This window comes from Sander lucioperca, chromosome 11 (genome assembly GCF_008315115.2).
Source record: "Sander lucioperca isolate FBNREF2018 chromosome 11, SLUC_FBN_1.2, whole genome shotgun sequence".
In the NCBI taxonomy this organism is placed as follows: domain Eukaryota; kingdom Metazoa; phylum Chordata; class Actinopteri; order Perciformes; family Percidae; genus Sander; species Sander lucioperca.
In genome coordinates this window covers 34507021-34529020 of record NC_050183.1, presented here as the reverse complement: position 1 = coordinate 34529020, position 22000 = coordinate 34507021, and the positions used below count along the sequence as shown (strand labels likewise).

Genomic DNA, 22000 nt, shown 5'->3' with positions numbered 1-22000 from the left:
AAGCCTGTCGGGACGCTAAAATGTCCCGGTTTACACCAACCACTATGAAATTGTCCCGGTTGTCAGCGATTACATAGCTGAGGTGGTCTTATTATAGCCCGATCATTAACTAAACCCATGTAGAAAGACTAATAAAGCGCCCAGCGTATGATTTTAACAATGTGTGTGTGTGTGTCAGTCAATTGTAGCGGTCTGCGTCTGCATAATCTGTGCAGCCAGCGTTACAATGTATATTTGTAAACATTGTTGCAATGCCTCTTCTTATCTGTCTCGTTTTAATGGTTAGGCCTCCTTCACACTGCCTGCATGGCGTGAGTGTGTCAGCTGCATGGTGTGTATGTTTTTATTTCGGCTTCCATGTTAACAGGTTAAAGCTTGCACACTGCCTTTATGTTTATGCGTCAGTCCTATTTCTAGCATGCACGAGAGCCTGCGTGTGTGTCACGCAACACACACGCAGGCTCTCGTGCATGCTAGAAATAGGACTGACGCCTATTTTTCACGCGTTGGAAGCGTTTCCAGGCAAAATAGAATACAAAAAGATGTTTATATGTCATTTTGACATGAATACATATTAATAAATGACATTTTGATGTTTGAAAGTCTCTAGGTTTTGACATAAATGCAGATATAAATGTAATTTAAAAAAATAAATAATAATTATCGATTTTCAAATATTGCACCTGTCAATACAGAACGAAATATTCTGTAGCCTATTTTGCCGTCAATACTGCTGACATTGTCTTCGCTGTAATCAAATCACAAGTTCAGTGGGTGCATTTTCCAAAAGAATGCTTTAATTCTGAAAAATAAAGTTGGTCCCACACGAAACTCACTCAATGTTTTTTAATATTATTTCTTAGATATGTAGGCTAAATACCAAGAAAATTCATGAATATTAACTGAGATACCCCGTTATGTTGTGAGCAGTAGGCCTACGTGTGCTGTTCACGGTAAAAAGCGTGTGCGTGCACGAGCACTACAGTCACGCGCAAAGTGTCCTGGTTTTAGTTCCGGGAAATCTGGTCACCCTACATTAATTACAATATTAGTTGGGGGAAGAATATCAATGTATTTGTGTCCCAAGTATGTTATTAGCATAATTAGTCACCTTTTGTGGTTGTTGTAGTTAGCAATGGCTATAAGCTACAAACTATCCAGCTTCCTAATGAGCCCAAACTAGACAGATTAGATTGCTGTTTTATTCATATTTACAAAGCTTCACTAATTAGAATATTACTGGGAGGAAAATCACAATGTAGGTTACTTGTATCTCAAGTATGTTGCAAAGTTTAACTTACTGTAAAGTCTCTATTAGATACAGTAAATAGATAGATAGATAGATAGATAGATAGATAGATGTCAGTAGTGTAGAACATTTGTATTAGTTTTTATGTAGTTTCACAGATATCATACATAACCTTATGATGGTTATGTTAATTTTATCAGCTCCCAGCTAGGTACATGTTTAAATAAAAGGTCCTAACAGTGATTGAGTGATTGCTCTTAACTACTGCATTTGGAAGCCAAATTAGATACTCCAAGAGGTCACTACTCAGTACATTAAAAAAAGAAAGCTTTTAACTCCCAAATGCTATATTTTAATGCCAAATCCACATGGTGTAGCCAGAAGCTATATACAACTGCTACACTGCTTATATGAGATAGGGTAGTGTTCTTACATTTAGAGTAGGCAATAGTACAAATTGAATCTTTCTGAACAAAACTGCATTTGATAGGCACTTCCCCCTTCTTCAACAGCGAGTCACACATAAGCACATCCAACCTTTAACTCTTCAGTTGGCCTATCTGTGGGATGCTTACAAATCAGAAGAGGCTGGAAAAGATGACCTGACAATCTTGCGCACGGTCACGCAGTCTTTCTGCGCTCTGCTGACCTCTGTCAGTAACACAGCTCCAAAATTTCACCTTAAGGAAATAGAGGAGACATCGGATGCCCACAAAATCAATAGCTTTACTTTTCTGAGAGGATAAACACAAACAATTTCACAAGTCACATTCATGGAGAATTTTTTATGTTGGTGGGCCTCAGATTTTCCTTCTGAGGAGAACATGAATTTATTTTACAGATTTATTTTACAGAGGCACCAAAATTTTAAATATTGGACTGTGTCATACTCGATTTTTACATAGATTTAAAGCGTTTAAACCCTTTAGTGCAAACAACATTCCCTTTCATATGAAGTCAATTCAGACTGTGCTGTCATTAGTTGTTCACTTCAGACATGCTAGTTTAAATGCATGTCTATATCGACAATGTTTCCTTTCTGGGATTGTTCCGGTGCCGCCAGAAATTCCGCCGGATGTCCGTCATTTCGGCCGGATGTCCATCACCTTCCATTTACTTTGTGATGGTGATGGTTAACTACTCCTCAGGTCTCTGCAGGGCAAATCCAGACAGTTAGCTAGACTATCTGTCCAATCCAGTTTTCTGTTGCACGACTAAAACAACCTTTGAACCTACACGTTCCACCAAAACAAGTTTCATCCCGAGGCTATTTTGCAGAGGCACCCTCCGTCCGGTGCTTAGCACTGCCCAAGCGATTGTGATTGGTTTAAAGAAATGCCAATAAACCAGAGCACCGTTCCTTTTTTGTTAGATAAATTAACAAAAAATTCATAGTTGAAATTCATAAAACAGTGTAGCAACAGCACAGGAAAACAATTAAACTATAGAGGTTATCTATCCAAAGGTTGATTCTCTGACCTCTCCATGTTTCTGTTTGCTTGCAGCAGGTGAACCAGAGCATCCTGGTGGGCGGGCCTGAGGTGACCCTTGACAAGGGCCAGTCACCCACTAAATGGCCTATTAAAGCCATGAAGCCCACCCTGTGTCAAAACAGAACCCACATCTTCAAAAAAACTGAAAATCCTGTATACAAACAAAATGATGTAAACAGTATGAGAACCTTGTACAGGCAAATGTATGAAGGACGGAACTGAATGGAATGACTTAGGGCTCAATAAATAAATAAATGTATAAATAAATATATACATAAATACAGGAATTAATAAATAGATACAGGAATAAATAAATACAGATATAAATAAATTAATAGATATATGCAATAATAAATGGATAAACAAATACATGTCAAAATAAATGTATTATAAATAAATAAAAGAATAAATAAATGCTGACATAAATGTATAAATAAATAAATAAAAGAATACATAAAAGAATAATAAATAACATAATGCTTTAAATGTATTTCTACATTTTTGTCCACCTACATTTATTTATTTCTGTATTTCTGTGTCCATATGTTAATGAGGTAGGAGGTCCTAACCTCAGTTTAATGCATGATTGGCTACAGGAGTGAGCTCGATTCGGGTCTACTACTTTGCCTTACGGTGAGACCATAGACTGTAACGAGTGAGACATTGCAGACAGTGTTGCCAGCTTAGCGACTTTGTCACTAGATTTAGCAACTTTTCAGACCCCCTTAGCAACTTATTTTTCAAAAAAGTGACTATAGCGACAAATCTGGCGACTTTCTGTAGAAAAGACGCAGACTTTCTGTAGAAAAGATGCCAGTATTGTCCAGCGAGCACGCAAGGTATTTCTCTCTTGTGGCCACCAAAACAGTCACCTCTCTCTTCTGTTCTGTGACTGAGGAGCAGCCCCTCCCCTCTCTGCTCTCTCCTCATGTTCAGCAGCACTGCGCGGGCAGGTAGAAGGGGAGGGGGGACAAGGTGCGGGGGCCAGTGTAGGTACGAGAGACAGTGGGACGCGACGGGAGAAAGATGCCGCTAAGCTGGCCTGGCCCTGGGCAAGCCAGCCTTCTTTGAGCATTCTTTATCGATTTTTCTCCCTCCCTTTGTAGAATTTCTTTTTTTACTTCAAATATAGGTTACCTAAGTAATAATTATAATGTAATATAAATTCCTGTACTGAATTTGTGATTATTTGGCTAAAGATTTCTATTTCTTTTGCTTATGATGTCATCTAGCTACTTTTAGCGAGCTGGTGCTAGCTACTTTCATTTGAAAAGATTTGGCAACACTGATTGCTGATTGCAGAGGGAGCAGGCATGAGCTGAAAGCAGCTCTCCTCTGCTCCCTGCTATGTTCACAGTAATATTTTCCATATTGATTATATGATATTTCACCCCCAATCCATCATCCACTATTAATCAGAATGTTCATTTTCGTGACTCGAACCGCCGCTGATAAAGTGCTAGTGGTTGCTATTGATGCTGCTATCACTAGACCCAAGGTGCTAGCTAGCATGTTTGTGTGTTTTTGGACATGAATGTTCTGGTTATGAGGCTTATCCTGTGTTTGATCATATTCGGTTCGGGAGAAACTCTATCCATAGATGTAAAACCTATAAGCAATATTGCACGAGAGGGTGTGATTTAACGTTTGGACGACGTGATGCGGCTAGCACTGAGGTCCGTAGCATTAGCTATGCATCACTGAAGTGCCAATGTCACTGTATAGTCAGTCAACCAACTTAAGCTAACGTTAGCTTTGTAGAGATCGTAGGATTTCACAAACTGAATAAATACTGCACATATGAACACAAAAACTACTTTGCCGGCTCAATCGTATTGTAACAAAGATATTTGCTGAAAATAATATTTTTTTATGTCAACAGATTTAGCTTCTGTACGTCCTCCACATGTAGCTAGCAGCTATTTTTAACATAGCGGTGTGTCACCCGCACCGGTGTTGTGTCGACGTCTGATCTCCCATCTATCCCATTTCCTTACTGTTAAAATGCTACAAGAGTTTGTTCAGGTTTAGGTAGCGGGGGACAGATCTCGATGGGAAAACAGAGTTCTAAAAACACCGGCACAGCTGATGCAAACATTTCCATTTGGTGGCGACAGGCGTAATCCTATAACATTACGCACTGTGTACATTTTTTTCTGTGAGACATGCAAAGCATCTGCATAAATGTGCACAAAGGAGCAGCAGCTGGCAGCACCTCCACTCTGTTCAATATTTCCCTCATTAATTATATGTTATTTCACTCACAACAACCCATCGACTACGGCTAATCAGAATGATCATTTTTATAACTTAAACTGAGGTTAGGACCTCCTACCTCATTAGCATATGGACACAGAAATATAGAAATAAATATATGTAGTTGAACAAAAATTTAAAAATATATGTCAAGCATTTATTTATTCATTCTTTTATTTATTCTTTTATTTATTGATTTATATATACATTTATTCAAGGATTTATTGATTTATTGTAGCATTTATTTATTATTTTTAATTTATTTATTAAAACATTCATTTACGTATGTATTTATTCATTTATTTATTTATGCATTTATTTATTCCTACATTTGTTTATTTATTCCTGTATTTATTTATTTTTTTTCCTGTATTTATTTAAGCATTTATTTATGAATGTATTTATTTATTTATTTAGACTTAAGTCATGTTCTGTCCGCCATACAAATGTAGGATCTGGCAGCAAGAATAAAATGTATTATTACATTGTATTTCATTCAGTATGCTCACAGGCAACTCTCTTGTTTCTCATTTAAGGTTCGTCATTTATGATTTTGGTTGCCTACAAAAATGAGACCCATATCATATCTCTCTGGGATTAGTATCAGTGGTGTTTCAAAGATGGCTTTTTGTATGTTGAGTGCAGCTGTGCACCTGTTATCTACAGTGATGGTTCCTAACCATACCCCTTAAAGTGGCCATATTATGCTCATTTTCAGGTTCATAATTGTAATTTGAGAGTATATCAGAATAGGTTTACATGGTATAATTTTCAAAAAACACCATATTTTTGTTGTACTGCACATTGCTGCAGCTCCTCTTTTCACACTGTGTTCAGGTCTCTGTTTTAGCTACAGAGTGAGACCTCGCAACTTCTGTAACATCTTTGTTTTCAGTCGCACATGCGCAGTAGCTAGGTAAGGATTACATGAGCTGGCTGTTTCTCCAACTTTGGCCTGTACCTGTAAAGGCAGGATTAGCCAGGAGACTTCTTCTAAACAAGGGCGCACTTCCAACTTTGCGTGGAATACCTGCAGAACAGGGACATGTAAGTAGTTCTATACAATTTATTTTATAGATTAGGGTGAATTTGTGTGTGTTGTAGCAATGTTTTGCCATTGAGAACGAGCTAGCATGCTAGCGCTAGCATGCTAACGGTTAGCCAACTATGCCCCTCGTCTCGGCTAGTTACGTAGAAAGCAGGTGCAGATTTTGAACAGCTCACCTGGAGACTGAAGGCAGGACACATTCAGAAACCCGTATCTCACTCAAAACAGCATGGATGTTTTTTTTTTTCAAGCTATGTTATCACAGGTTTAGTATAAACATGAGTTGTGAGCAGATCAACCAATGTGATTTCTCATATTGCTAGATTTTTTGACACTTAAAAAAGTATTATTATAGTAAAAAAAAAGCCAAATGTACAGAAAAGTCAGAATAAACGTCAGCGTATTTTTGTGTAACAGAATTGCTTTGCTCATGTCAGCCTCAGCAGTGGTACAAAATTTAGATCTTTTACTTAAGTAAAAATTCCTCAAGGTAAAAATTCTCCACGACAAGTGTGATGTTGTAGCAGGCCAAAGTAAGCTAATTTTACTACTTCAAAAAGTATTAGGTAGTTTAATTTATGATAGGGACATCATATTTCATAAAGTGATTATATGTTATGTCTGTAGCTGTCAAATAAATAAAGTGGAGTAAAAAGTGCAATATTTTTCTCTGAAATATAGTGGTGTAGAGGTATAAAGTAGCATAATATAGAATAACAACAATGTACATGTACCTTCAGTACTTGAGTAAATGTACTTAGTGACTTTCCACCGCTTTCACTCCGATTTATCTTGGGGTCTCTTTAGGGATTCGCAACCCCCAGTTGGGAAACCACTGATTTACAATACATAGCAAGTAGCATAAAATTACTGTGTGCTACTTGCTGTATAATAACACCCAATCCAAACCATAGCACGCAGTGCTCTAAATATGAAGATAGTCCTCTTTACTTTATTGAGTAAGAATTACAAAAGAGGCTATGTTACTCTATTTAGATAAGTGTTATTTGCCATCAACAGTGTTGTAAGCTGCACACGTATTCATGAGAATGTGTTTGAATAATTCAGAGTGCTCTTGCCAACTGCTAAGGAAGCCCAAGTGACAGTCTGTGCCTTATCCTTTGATCAAGGGTTCTATAAGAGGTCGCATTGGCCACACCGGAGAAAAAGCATATTCAGGCCAACACGGATGCACAAATCCAAGATGACAGTGCAACAGAGCAGTAGGCGGCATCCAAATCTTTTTAACAGCTGAACAGTATTAACAAAATTGGTTTGGCATTGTGTTAAGCAGAAAAGATCCATCAGATAAAACATCCCATCCTATGGCACTGGATTTAGTGACCAAAGAGCACAACCTCATATTTACAATTCTTTTTGGGAATTAAGTAAATTCTCCATTTTGATGTGTGAGCTTACACAAAGCCAGAATGCTACAGGTTCATCTGAGGGGGATTTGTACAGACAGGATCCATTTAGTTAACAGAGGATAACAAGCCAATTGACTAATAGCACAGCTGCATTTACAATACAGTGGATGCACATTTACAGTGTGATGATGGGAAATAGTCTAAATTTAAACTTCAAAACAACACATTTCAAATATCTACTTTAATGGAGAGGCATTAAAGAAGCATGCAGTGAGCATGAAGTGTTAAGACAAACAGAACAAAGGAAAATGGAGTACTAAGAAGTGCCGCTCAAATTCCAGACCCAACACCTTTGGACAGCAAATCCCTGGACGCAGACTGCTACAAACTAAATAATTTCAATAAACTGTCACGGAATCAAGCACTGCACCACCCAGGCATAAGCTACAACACAAAAAAAGTCACCCGCTGCTCTGAAATGCTTTGTCGCTAAAATGAAATGTGATGTAGAGCGATTTTCCATGCATTTGGCTTTCAATTATGGATAGTGATTGTAATTAGTTGGGAAGGCGCCCAAACACTGAACTTCTGTTCGGTCCCATTACAGTTTGGGAAGGATGAAAAATACATTAGGTGTGTATATATACACTTTTTAGAGGAACTCTCGCTTATGGTTATAACACTTAGCCATGCAATCCCACAGAGCCTCTTAAAGAGGCTTTTTTCCCCTTTGCAGTTTTCCAGAGTGATCCGTAGCTGATTCGGAAACAATTAGAGATTTGTGTAAATATTCAGTGATGGTAACTGGAGGACATTTATGATGCTGACAACCCTTGGAGGGCTGGTTCTCTAAATTCAGTTTGGGGATTTGTATGTGCAGATGCTAAATTCAGCGACAGATATGCTGTAATGAGGGAGATCCATAATAGAGAATGATCTTTAGCTGACTGGTTCAGGGCCAGCTCTGTCTGCTTCTCAACAACAGGGCTCCAGGGTAGAAGAATCTCTCTGTGTGTAACATGCCTGTAAGTGCTGTTTGTTGTCAAAAAAAAACTCTACTACTTGATGTCCTGGATTAAAAATGCAACATCTCCGGTTTCTTTTCTATTTCTCCCTGTTTCATTCCCGGTAAATGAGCTTGGTCAGGTTAAATAAGAAATGCAGATTGACTGTAACAGGAATCTGGGGGTAGATATGTGCTCAGCTCAGTGCAATCTGCGGCCTCTGCCAGATATTTCTGCTGTCATTTTGACGTGTGCTACAAGGAAAGCTGTTTCAGGGCATATGTAATGTGTCTTCTGTTTTTTTTTTACATCAAAGAATGTAATGCCACAGATTGTTCCGATGGAGTTGGTTTTTGGTGTCCTGCTCCCAAATGATCTTCAGTGTATATTCCAGAGAAATATCTGATAATGAAAAAATTGCAGCTCCAACGTAATATTGCTGTATTAGTTTAGCTTGCTGGTGCCAGTGGTAGCTTGGTTGCCTGTCGACCACGGGACCCCTGTTGTAGCAGTCCCTCCAGAGTCTCCCCGATGGATGTCTAAAAAAATCTGGATACAGCATTCGAGGCAGAACCCCATTTATTCCTATGAGAGTTGCTCAGTGGTGCATTGAAGCCGAAAAAGTTAAACTTCCTTGTATAAAATATGCCCGGATGATTGGCGCTGCTTCTGCACTATGGGGCCCATAGAGAAGGCGCACTAAGAGACCTCCGGCTACTTCCGGTTCAGCGCTCTGCTAACTTCAATGGAGTTCTTCTAGATTTTCAAAATGTTGTCAGACCGAATGAATCAAATTCTGATAGTGAAACGAGTCATTTCGCGGGGGTTGTGATGTTCTTTTTGGGGCCCATGGCATCACGTGACGGACACGGAAGTTGTAATTTCACTGTTTGGCAGCTATGTCAAATTGTCTTCAAAGCCTGGCATACCTCCTGGTCCGCCTGGTCTCCCCCCCTGAAAAAGTTCAGTATATCCAGATAGCTCCTGCTAGCCTGAGCAGCAAAGGAAAACACAATTCTCAATACTTTTGTTATTCTGAAAGTAGGCCTACTGTGTCTTTCGCAAAACATTGCCAAGATAAAAAGCTTACAATCCAAGCTCCCCAAGCTAGTAACATAGTTGGCTAATTATAATCTCCATCCTTTTTGAGCTAAATAAAAAAAGAGTTGTTACTTATCATATCAGGCATGTGAGTACATTTTTGTAAATGTGAACATGTTAGAATGTTAGCATGCTAATGTTGGCAATAAGTGCAGGAAAGGCAAATGCAAATATGAAGCACAAACTACACTTTTAAAAGAGGTATTTTGAAATTAAATGAGACTATGTTGCTGAACAAATCCCACTGTGGCCCTAAGTGACAATTACGAGATAAAGCTAAATGCTAAAACACAGTGTAACAGTAGCACATGTATAGAAGTGTTAGAAATGGGTAATCTTACTCAGCAATATCAGTTAGACAGCAGTAGCTAAGTTAACTACCATTAGCTAAAGTTAGCCACCACAAGCTACTGGTCATATACCAGACTTATTGCAGTGAATTCCACTTTCATTGTTATTTATTCTTTCAAAACTCTCCTTAAAAGTGATATCAATAACACTGATGTAATATCATTTTATATTGATGGGTGGAGTTTACATTTACCAAATTATTTCCCAATTTTTGCTTCATTTGTGTGATTATTTATACTCGTTTTTATGATTATTTGTAATATTGTGCATTTTCACAAATGTCTGAGTGTGTGTTTTGTAAATGTGGTTGCAAGTTTTCTGGAATGTAGACCTCAATATTACAGTACATAATGGTTTAGTGAGACAGTGAATCTCAATAAGAGATGTTAGCTTGAATGATAGTTTGTGGTAGTTTTTAATACATCTCTGAAATTGTCTTGACTGTACTTTACAGAAAACCAAACCATTGCATTTCTTTTTCTACTATGGCTAATCAGACGTGACAGATGCAATTGTTATTCTGATTACTGTGGTGTTGATTGTGATGATGATGGGATGAGTTAACAGGAAGACTTCTATGATTCTGATTGATGATGAAGTTTGAGCCACAGTGTAACTTGGTCCACTGGTTGCCTTTCCCTCGCTGCTACCATCCTCTAGAAAGAGCAGCAGTAAACTGTGTTATCTCATCTGGGCCTTCTGTGCCATGTATGCAGTGAGCAGAGACTTTGTGGGGAGGCTCTGTAAACACAGCGTTACAGGGAGCACACATGTCTACCTTCTGAAACATCAGTCTCACACTGAGGCTGTCAAAGAAACGAGACACAGACTCGCAGCACAGCACACACAATGGGAACAGACCTGTGGCATCACTTTCAAATGCAATCAGAGCTCAGCAAACCAAACAGTAAAATGAAAAGGCTGAGTGTATTTTAGCAGAACGTGTCACATCTCAAAAGATAAAAATTGTTAAAGGATAAATAAAACCATGACCTGTGTTTAAGGCAGGTGAACAGGAACTACTCATTGTCTTAAATCTCAAAACACACTGAACTAAAAAGCAGCTGATCTAAAGGGTCTGTTGAGGAAATGTAATAACTATGATATTTAAATGAAAATATCCACTTTGCTGACATTGACATGAGAGAAATATACAAGTGTGCGCTCCCTCACTCTGCTGAGAAGTATAATCGTTTACAAACCTGAGATTTTACCAAAACTAGCAGTTTTCCTTTCAAAACCACCCACTCAGAAACCAAAAACAGCAGCAAGAGAGTGAAAACGGAGCCATTTATGGGATGTCTTATAACACTGAGTACATATTCTGCCATCAGTCTGAATGTTTTGAGCTTTTAGATGCTATAAAAGCACTGGATAATGATTGTCGGAGACTCTACTACTTGCTGTTGTTCTTACAGAGACACAGGGCTCTTAGTGTCACCCGTCACTCTCTGCCTTTAATTGAAACCATTTCATCCGCTGTGTCTTGGCGCCTCATCACAGTCTCCAATGAGCTTCGCAGAGGTGCTCTAAGGCAGCCCGATGCTAAAAGGATCAGACCTCTGGGGTGATGCGCAGTCAGAGAAGACAGCGTTTATGCAACTCCTTTAATGTGGCTGTTTTCCTGGCTGTGTGACTGGCTTTGGTCCAGACTTCCTGTGACTGGGACAGTCAGGGAGCCAATGTGGTGCCGCCGTTGTGATGTCCTCATTTAAAAAGTTCTCGCTCTGAGTTGTGTGCTGTACAATCCCTCGCCACTTAGGGAGAAAACAGCCGCTTGAGAGCACTTTGATATGTAGAAATATGAAGGCGTCATATTTATCCCCTATCCCCTTCATGGAGAATGCTTGGATGAAAGCAGCAGTAGGGAGCGGGCTGAAGGCTGGGGATTAACAATGACATAACATGAAGAGGGGTCTGTCAGCACAGTGACACCTCGTTTCGCCTGCCATTGTCTGATTACCCCAACAGCAGCCCACCAATGACAGGGATGATCACAGGAAGGCGGGAAGAACACAACTGTCAGGCTTAGGCTGTAAAGCCAATTCCCACCATTTCTGCTTCTTCAAACCAGATTTTAGACAAGAAGAAACAAGAGAGCAGTGGAGAGCGAGCGAGAAAGGGTGGAGGAGGAGGAGAAAGAGAAAGAGTGAGGTAAAAGGACACACGGACAGCTTACAGGGGATACAAACCAAAAGATTATGGTAATCTTCTCTTCTTTGTCCCCTGCGAAATGTTTTCGTACTACGCCTTTTATCTGTGTAAGAAGGGATGTGAACCTCTTCAGTTAGTGACAGTGGGCACTTTCTGTGTGGTTTCTGGGTAATTAGCACCAGTAGCGGGCTCTTTCTTTTTCTCTGCTCAAGCTTATGGTCTTCTTAGGGACGGCAACAGGGGATTTTCCCCCTGCAACCCTCTGTCTGCTCTTAAGGAGCGATTCCCAGCCCAGGCCGAGCCACAACAACCATCTGTTAGCAAAAAACCTTCAGAGACTCTCAGCACCACTGACAATCAAAAGGACAGCTTAAGTTCAGACAGGTGACTGTATTAATTATTCTATTCAGTGTTGCAACAGAGATTTTTTCAATAGAGTAGTCAATGGACTGCTCATATGGTCTGCTCAGCGTTTTGTTACTGTGTTCATACTGTGTGTAACAATTCAAGTATCATTTGTTTATTCTAAATCATTAAATTCAGTATTTGAATTGGTACAAACTTTCACATTTTCAATATCCTGTGGAACAGAAGCTAAGTGAATCAATTAGAAGCACAAACACTTTCTAATATGCTTTTGGAAGTCTCAAGCTCTGACTTTTCAATTTCCCCTTGGTGGTCATTTTGCAGTGGGGTGGGAGAGAGAGAGAGAGAGAGAGAGAGAGAGAGAGAGAGAGAGAGAGAGAGAGAGAGACCTAATCTTTTTTCCCATGCAGAGTGACAGAAGCCAAAAGATAAATTGGCCGCTGGCACCACATACACGCCTTTTCAATTTGGGATAGTACCAATATGAGATCTAAAAGAACACCCAAAGCTTACGTTCATCATATCAACTGGGGCTTTTCAACAGGGGGGTCAAAGGTGGCCCTCAGATAAAGTGCCATACAAAAGATCAGTGGGGGCCGGGCCTTCTACACCTAATAAAAGCACTCACGGCGTTAATAGTGATACATTTCTTGATCAGAAGTGTTGGCACTTCTGTGTGAATTTGTCTTCCCTTTTCTTTATCCTTTTGATGCTTTCTTTCTCATGTTTTCTTCAACAACACCTCTTCTCTCCACTCCAATGGATGAAACCTCTTTTTGTTGTGGTTCAAGCTGCATCTTATTGTCTCTGTCACGGGTGCTTTGTCTTTACCAAGGCCTGCTGCACCCACAGAAAAGCGGGGGGGGGGCGCTTCATCAAAGCTCAGGCAAGATGGACTCAACAACAGTGGATTAAGGTCTTCTGCATGATAAAGTCCCTACCTAGGGGTGGAATTAACTTAATATGTGAAAGAATGTTATTGAGAGGGAATAAAGTGCCAAAAAGCTCTGTCATTCTCTTCGTAATGTCCTAATCCAATGCCTGACACAGAGACCTTGGGCTGGAGTTTGTTAATCACAGAGATGCCCATCTGTATCCCCTGTCCTTTAAGCTATTTAAACTTCGCCTAAACTCAATTATTGTCCCTGGGAGACCAAAATGGCAAATTAAGTTACGTGAAAGGGTATTCGACCAGGGGGAAAAAGGATTCCCAACCTTAAAGCGAGATGTCAACGCAGCCAATTTAAGTACAGCTAAACAGATTAGAGGCAGAATCTATAGACCTCAAAAACAACGTGACAATGAGTTAAAGAGAGGAGAAATCTCACTTTCAAAGCATCCTCTAAACTGTTAAGCAACCTAATCATGGAGGATCTGACAGACTGTGCCCCAGCATATATTTCTCTATTTACAGCTCACACTTGGATCACTGAAGACCTTAGATATCCAAGGAATATACTGACTGTGGACAGCATTTATTCTCACACCAGTATGACTCATCTAATAGCTGATAGTTAGACTTTAAAACATCCCTGGTTCAAATCAAATTCCCTTAATGCAAGTTATTATTTATTTTAAACGTTTTTATGTAAAAACATACATAAAATATGAAATGATAGCTTCTGGAAACAGGTGACATGTTTATGTTTGTAAAATAGTACTCATTTTAAAGTACTCATGATAATAATAATAATAATAATAATAATAATAATAATAATAATAATAATAATAATAATGAGAGAAAGAATCATCATGATTGATCTAGAAGCTAAAAAGGAGTCACAAGCTACTTGTGCTATTGCATTTTTACTAGTTTTTGGATACCTAAATCATAATAATTATATATATCCTTAAAGGGAAGCTTCACTGACCACTGGAAAAAAAAAAAAACAGTAACAGAAGAACAATTTTGATAAAGTTCTTAGCAATACTAATACTATTAGCAATACTATAGAAATACTCCATTGTAAGTACAAGTTCGACATTCAAAATTTTACTCTATTGTTATTGTTGGGTAGTTTAATCTACAACAATGCATCATTTTTGACAAACTTGAATCTGAAAATCAACTAGTAACTAATAACTGTTAAATACATGTAAAGAAGTGAAAAGTACAATATTTCTCTGAAATGTAGTGGAGAAGACAAATAAATAGCATAGAATAGCAACCCCAACTATATATTTTATGAATCAAATTTTAATAACATTTTAATATAATGGTGTCAGATCACACTAACTACAGCAGCTTTTATGAACCATTTGTTCAAAAAGCTACAAAATGTTAAGAACTGTAATTCGTAAGTATTACATGTTTTTTTGCTATATTCACTACATTGACGACCGATATATAAGAATGTGGCTGGCCAGGGTGGATGGGTGGACGTTTACATACAGTACTTTCAAGCTGGGGAGCGGAGTTTGCTTCCCGCGGAAAACTAAAGCCTTTCACCCAGGAACTTCACGTTCCTTAGAAGTGTTTTAATCCAAACCACAATCTTTTTCCTAATCTTAATTAGTCGTTTTGGTGCTTAATCTTAACTTTCGTTGCGGTAAAACGCTCATATTTTGTGGACTAAATTGAACCATAATGTCCGACTCGCAGTGCTCTGTACCCGGCTCAAAATCACCCATTTACAGGTAACTGAACAGCCAACTACTGTAGTCGGCATCACTAAGCTCTGTAGCTGTTTAAACAACTAGCAACTGCCGCTCAGCGTCATGGAGCTCGTAGCCAGCCGGTGTCACGTGACCACCCGGCATCACGTGACCAGCTGGTGGTCTCCTAATTTCGAAGGATATCATACGTTTTGGTGTACATACATTTTCATAAGATATCATACGGACCCGCTCATGAGAATGCGTTGACTACAGGTGTGTAAAAAGGGCGTATTGGCACAGCTCGATTCCCAACCGTCCAATGTGCAGAACAACCATGAACAAATTGGATGCAATTTCACATTCAGCAAAGCATATGAACAACAAATCCATGCCGCAACAGTTCTGTTCCATATGTAGCCTAAATGTCTCTTCATTTCAGGCGCATGGTCAAGTAAAAGCGCAGTGGTCAAGGCAAATGGACTAACTTTGTGGCACACAATCATGCCACATTTGCTTAGAAGCAGCGGGAGCGTCGCTCCTTTAAAGTTAAACCAATACTTAAATGGAAGCATTTGTGCGGCAAGCTCGCGAAGTACTGGCCTTTGTCAAACCATCCGTCCAAAATAGCCAAATGCACTCGAGTCTAAAAGAAGCCGTCACTCTCTCCGATATGCATGGTTTGCATATTCTGTCATGCAGGGAGTAAATGACACAGGACTGTACATAACTCTGGAGAGGCTCCACTTCTCCCCAAGTGCTTTGAATAGTGTGACACCGCTCAACAAACTGTACACAGGCAGATTAACAAGGTTTGCCATACCATGATTCACACGTTTGCAGTGAAGAGAAGAAATGTGACTCGTCCATGCAACGCTGATGTGAATTTATCAGGGCCTACATAAAGACAGGGAAGATAAAATTAGCTGACCATTTCACTTTTCTTTTTTTTGTTATATACACGTGACAAACAACACCCACATTCTCACCTTTACTCAAAATCATATATATATATATATATATATATATATATATATATATATATATGATTATATAAATATAAATACATTTCCTGTGGTTTTGTTCCAGTGGAATATTCCCAGCAAAACCGGTCGGAGCTAGCCGTCACACCAGTGCGCACATCTAGTGGAGAGGATGCTTCTACTGACATGCTGTATGGAGACATTAACCTGGCCAACCATCGTGCCAATGGTGAAAGCTCCGGAATAAAAAGGAGGACATGATTGTCACAGCGTGTTTGCTCTCTTTGCTTCTCTTGTCTGAGCCATAAGGCCCTTGTAGAGCAGAGAGGAAAGCCCACAAAGAGGGGCTCTCTAATGAAACAAGAGGCGACCAAACACGCTTTAACATCAGTACAGAGACCGAGTGCTAATTCTGAAGCATTAACTTTAAAATCGTCAGTTCTTTTTTACAGAAACAGACTTCATGTTATGCTCCACAGATGCTAGAAAACTTATCGATCTAGTAGCAGGGTTGTTAAACTAATGGTTAATACTACATAGCTGTACTCATTTTAAGAGGAAAATAAACAATAGAGTACTAACAGAGATGTGGCTGCTCTTCCCTCTGGATAAAGCTTTGAGCAAAAACACCACAGGCTATGAGAGATGTGTCTGCTTAAGAGCAGAACAAGTGTATTACTATGAATAAAATGGTTATGCCATGTGGCCTAAAGGGAACGTTACAGTTTCAATTTCAAATCTAAATGTTTCTTTATCATTACAACTTCTAATGCTTTAAAACATCAGCATTTATGAAAATATTAATACAAGAGTAGCCGGCTTTGTTTGAACAACTTTAACATTCCCTCATTTACTTTTAGCGAGGCCGGCACGTTTGTCCCAACTCCAGCTGTATTATATTTGTCTCCTTATGATGATAACACAATTGGAAAATTGTGCTCCAATTTGTCTGATGTGTGGTCATCTCCACATGGACACGCCATTGCCTCCCACTGGGGAGAAGCCTGGCCCTTGGCGTTCAATTTGGAGCCCTTTCCGAAGTACGGATCTCATTCTTGCCCTTCAGTCTTGAGAATGGCAATCAGATGCAGATATAGCTGTCTCATACACAAGACCGATGTCAAAGATTATGCAAAACTACAGCGCACGATTCTTCTATTTACACCAAATTCTATAACGTATGTGTCTGCTCGTGAGGACTGTAATTAAATAGATAAAATAGGGTTTGAGGGCTGGATGGGGTAGACTGTGGAGCTAACAGAATAAAAGAAATGACCTTAGGATAGTCAAGACAGAAAAGAAAGCACACATCTCTAACTGACCACTCATGCTCCATCAGAATCATATTTTTTCCACTTCATGCTTGGTTTGCCAATGAACCTTTTCCCCCTCTGTAAACAAAACACATATTTGCACAGAAAATTACATATACAAGGAGATGTGCGCTTTACACTCAATGCTTTGGACACCGCGGTTTCTCCAAATGGAGCACAAGGGCCTTTATATCTAGTTACGGACAAAGTGCACTTCAGCATGGCTAAGTGGTTTTAGAGGGGGTAGGGACGGAGGTGGAGTCAAGATCCGTCTTGACATTTCTTGCACCACAATTCTGTAGTATAGAGAATTCAAAGACAGATGTGAATACTTACAGAGACAAGCTTTAAAGAGCATTAAACAATACACTTTGGAATCCAAAGCAAAGGGTGTCACAAATGCATCCCCTGAAAAAACTACAGTGGGACACTGTAGAAATTTTGATGTTTATAGGTTATAATGTGGCCTCCTTGCTGAACAGTCTGGGATGTTGCTGGAACACATGGCACAACAACTGCAATGGAATCACATCTGACATGTATATATTCCAACTACATTTTATAAATAGCTTAATAAATGCTATGCTCTCCCGCACCACAATAGTATTACTGTGGAAATAAATGAAAGGAGACGGTTGCCCTCTGTCTCTTCAGCACGCAAAGAAAGGAGAGTTGATGATAGTTAGGTATACTTGCAACTAATATGGGAGGTTAGAGATGAAAGAAACCATCTCACCCAGATGGGACAAAGTCTGCTCATTTAACTTAAACCCCTTGAAAAAAACTAAGTAAAGAAACAATGTTATTTGTGTGTACTCTCTAAAAGGAGAAACTCACTTTTCAACATTTCCTCCAGCTTAAGACGTGAAAGAGCCAGTGATGGGAAAAGGTCAATTAGCTTATTAAAGCATATTCAGGTAAAGGTGATGTCATGCTGTTGACTTGCAATATCCCTTCCCTAGCTCTGGTATGACAGTGTGCTTACATTCAGTAACATTTGCAATTTACACTAAAGGTAAATGTGAAACCTGCAGTCCAGCAAATAGATAGGTCTTTGCAAAGCTAACTAGCTAGCAGACAGACAGACCGACAGACAGACAGATAGATAGATAGATAGATAGATAGATAGATAGATAGATAGATAGATAGATAGATAGATAGATAGATAGATAGATAGATACACTGTTTGAAGAGTCCGTAGAAATTCAATTCCATTACATTTTATTTATAGTTTCAAATCATGGCAAGTTATCTCAAGACACTTTACAGATAGAGTAGGTTTAGCCAACACTCTATAATTTACAAAGACTCAACAATTCCAGTAATTCCCCCAAGAGCAAGCATTTAGTGCGACAGTGGCGAGGAAAAACTCCCTTTTAGGGAGAAACCTCGGGTGGTGAGGAAAACTTCCTTTTAGGGAGAAACCTCGGGTGGTGAGGAAAACTTCCTTTTAGGGAGAAACCTCGGACAGACCCAGGCTCTTGGTGGGTCTGACGGTGCCGGTTGGGGGTGTGATGAACAGTGGCAATAATAGCCACAATAAAGATAATGGAACTATGACTAGAAATAGTAGTTGCAGTAGTTCATGGCGTAGCAGGGCACTGCAGGGCGTTGCAGGGTGTTTTTCTACGGAATTTTTTCTTACAGTGTAGATAGATAGATAGATAGATAGATAGATAGATAGATAGATTACGCGTAATAAAATGTGCCATATAGTCTATGCCGACCTGACTGTATAGCTTTATTTCACTGATCACCAGTCTCAGTACCAGTACAACAACCATTGAAATCCACAGTTCATACCTCAACAGCTTCTAACACACGGGGAATAAATTGTGGCAAGGTGAAGAAAAGAAGAAAAAACACACAATTGGAAAAATACCTGCTGGCGTGGGCTGCAGAGAGGTCAGCTCATTGATACTGCTGGCCTGTCAACTGTGTTCTTTTTGAAACAAGTCCAGTCCCAGGGGTCACTGCAGGGTAGCCACTGCCCGCCGACATTTGTGTTACTTTTTTATGCCAGCCTCCGAAACAACAACTTGAGACAGTTTCTAGCTTTCCCTTTGCCACCTAAATCATTGCTTTTTCATTATTATTATGGCAGTTCTTTAAATGCTGATTAGTTTATTTTATTATAAGTTACATTAGGGTCTACCCAGCCTTAATCAGGTAAGCAAGCATGCAATCCGTAAATATCAGTAGATGTTGCAGTAATATCAGTAGAACTACAGAAAATAAATTTACTGGTGCATAAAACCCCTAAACCTTTTATTTAATTTCTGCTTCCTGTTGTGAATTTAAGCGCACAAAGATGTAGTTTTTTGAAATGCACTGATCAAAAAAGTGTTGGGATGAAATAAAGTATATCTTATCTTACATTTGTTGTCCACTTCTGGGCCTATTACATATAAAAATCATATGCATCTTGTTCTGATGTGAACACAATTCTAACACAGATTAGCAGACCTTATATCAGCATTAGAGGTGTTTGTGTTTCATGTAGTCTGAATCAACGGGAGTACATTTCCACGATAATTGCGTGACATCCAGCGGCGGTGTCCATCACCTTCTACTCTCTGTGTGTGTCACCGTTCTCAATCTCCGTTCTCTCCTGGAAACAACAACGAACTCTGAGCTAGCAAGCTACAAGCTGAAAAAAACAAGTTTTTGAAGAAAATTTGGAATGGGAAATGGGAATGATTGTAAAGATTTACAAAGAATATGTTTACCGCATTTACTATCTAACTGGGACGCTTTGGGACCGATTGGTGGGGATTTGCTATGGACAAAATATACACACGGCCATACACTGGGGGTTTGCAGGGTGCAAATGTTACACTAAAGCAAGTTCCTTCCCGATACTGGCAATGCGAGACTACAGTAGGTTTCATGTATTGAGCAGATAACAAAATAAAAAAGGCATTGGTTCACTCCAAAAAACTTTCATTTAAAACAAGCTTCTAGCACATTACGGCTTCCAGTATCATGTTATGATAGCAGTTACAAAAATATGTTCCTCCAGTGTTATGATGAAAAAACAGCTTTTTAAGGAAGATGTCATCTTAACATAGATGCTGCTGTTCTGCAGTGGTCTCGCTATGGGATTTAACACTAACGCAGGCAACCAGGCCTGCTCCATCACAACGTCTTCCTCTAATGAACAGTGAAATGCTCCATTGACCAGGAGGAGGGAGGGCGCTGGGTTTGAGATCGCAGCAGATCTGTCTACAACGCTAATGATCATTGCGGTTAAATTCAACTAATTAGCCACATGCATGCCTGCTGAATTTGCTGCTGGTTTCAGATACGCGACAAGAAACACTGAGCTGGTGGTTTCAAACGCGGAGACATCTTGAAGTGCAAACAAAGATTTCCCCCAAAGGCTCGTGTGGCCATGTTCATGGCACCCAATATAAGTTAAAGACATTCTCATGCTTATGAGAGAGAGCAGGCAGTGTAATTTAAATTCTGTTGACATTTACTGTCAAGGAGTATTAATTCACAGGCATCCTCTGCTGCATGGGCTTACTCAGCACCAGCGGGCCGCAGGCTCTGGAGAAAGACATGCTCCCTTTACTGTACTCTTAGCAGATTTCCCCTCAGACTGTTGCTGTGATCGGAGGCACACAACCCCCAACCCATAGGTCACAACCGCAAAACGCAGGGATATAGCCTGGTGGAATGTCATATATACAGGTTGTGTCCTCTAAGCACAGAGACACCTTCAGAATGCATTTTAGGGGATGTGCCTTTATCATCATCCAATGTCACAACAGAGAAGATCCCAGATTTCTTCAGTGCTCCACTTAGAGGAAAATATGAACCCAGTTTGCTTAGTGTGAGATCTATTTATGACTGTTATTTGGCTAAGCATCACAGCAATTTCCAGAGGGTAAAAGTAACACAAAAAAACATCTATTAAGACCTTATAGCTCGTAATTGCGCGTAGAATACTCCTGAAATTCATGAAGGGCATCACAGTTTTTAAAGAGAGGGGGAGAGAAAATGTCAATAATATTAAGCTCATCTTTCTCCTGTTCACTCTTATAATTTTTTATTTAGCCTACTTTTTTTTGAGATTCATATTTATGTGGGGCTATGATACATGCTCCTACAAAATGTGCATGCACATTTGTGTTCATATGCTCTTCAAAGTGCAACTTACTATGTGCATATGTACATGTACTGTAACTGTTGAAATAAAGTCTATTGGACAAGGCTTGTGCTTGGTTTAGCTTCTAGCAACGACACAATCTTGAGTGAATAATGTAGCCCCAATCAGCAGATGATCTGGGGCTAAAACTTGAGTGAATATCAGGAGCCTTTAAATATAACAGAGAACAATTACTTATTTGCGCGGGGCTAATACATAATTTACTATATTTAAGGAAATGTGTAGTATGTGTGGAATAAAATCCAGTTTGAAAAGAATCAAAGAACATAGTGGGTATTTTAATATGTGCTCAAATAAAGCAGCAGAGAGATGCTTCTGCTTTTTTAGCCATTATGCATTTTCACATTTAAATATTCAGGAAATAGGGAAATATTATAACTGAAAGCTGATAAAAGCTCATTTTTAACTTGCAAAGGAAACTGTGCTCCTTTTATTTTCCTAAATTAAGAGACTTCTGAACATAAACCCTATTTTTGCTGGTGAATTGTGACCTAAATGAAGGATTAAACTGTGTATAGCAGAGCCTTTAACTGCCTGTGTTGG

At 39.3% G+C, this 22000-nt stretch overlaps 1 long non-coding RNA gene across 1 annotated transcript; it reads left to right on the top strand.

Annotated features, from left to right (window-relative positions):
- The first annotated feature begins 661 nt into the window (after positions 1-661).
- LOC116063482 lies at positions 662-21375 on the top strand. Its single transcript, XR_004108284.2, has 3 exons — positions 662-765; positions 12160-12162; positions 21362-21375. It is a non-coding gene; the product is annotated as an uncharacterized LOC116063482 (long non-coding RNA).
- Positions 21376-22000: the final 625 nt, after the last annotated feature.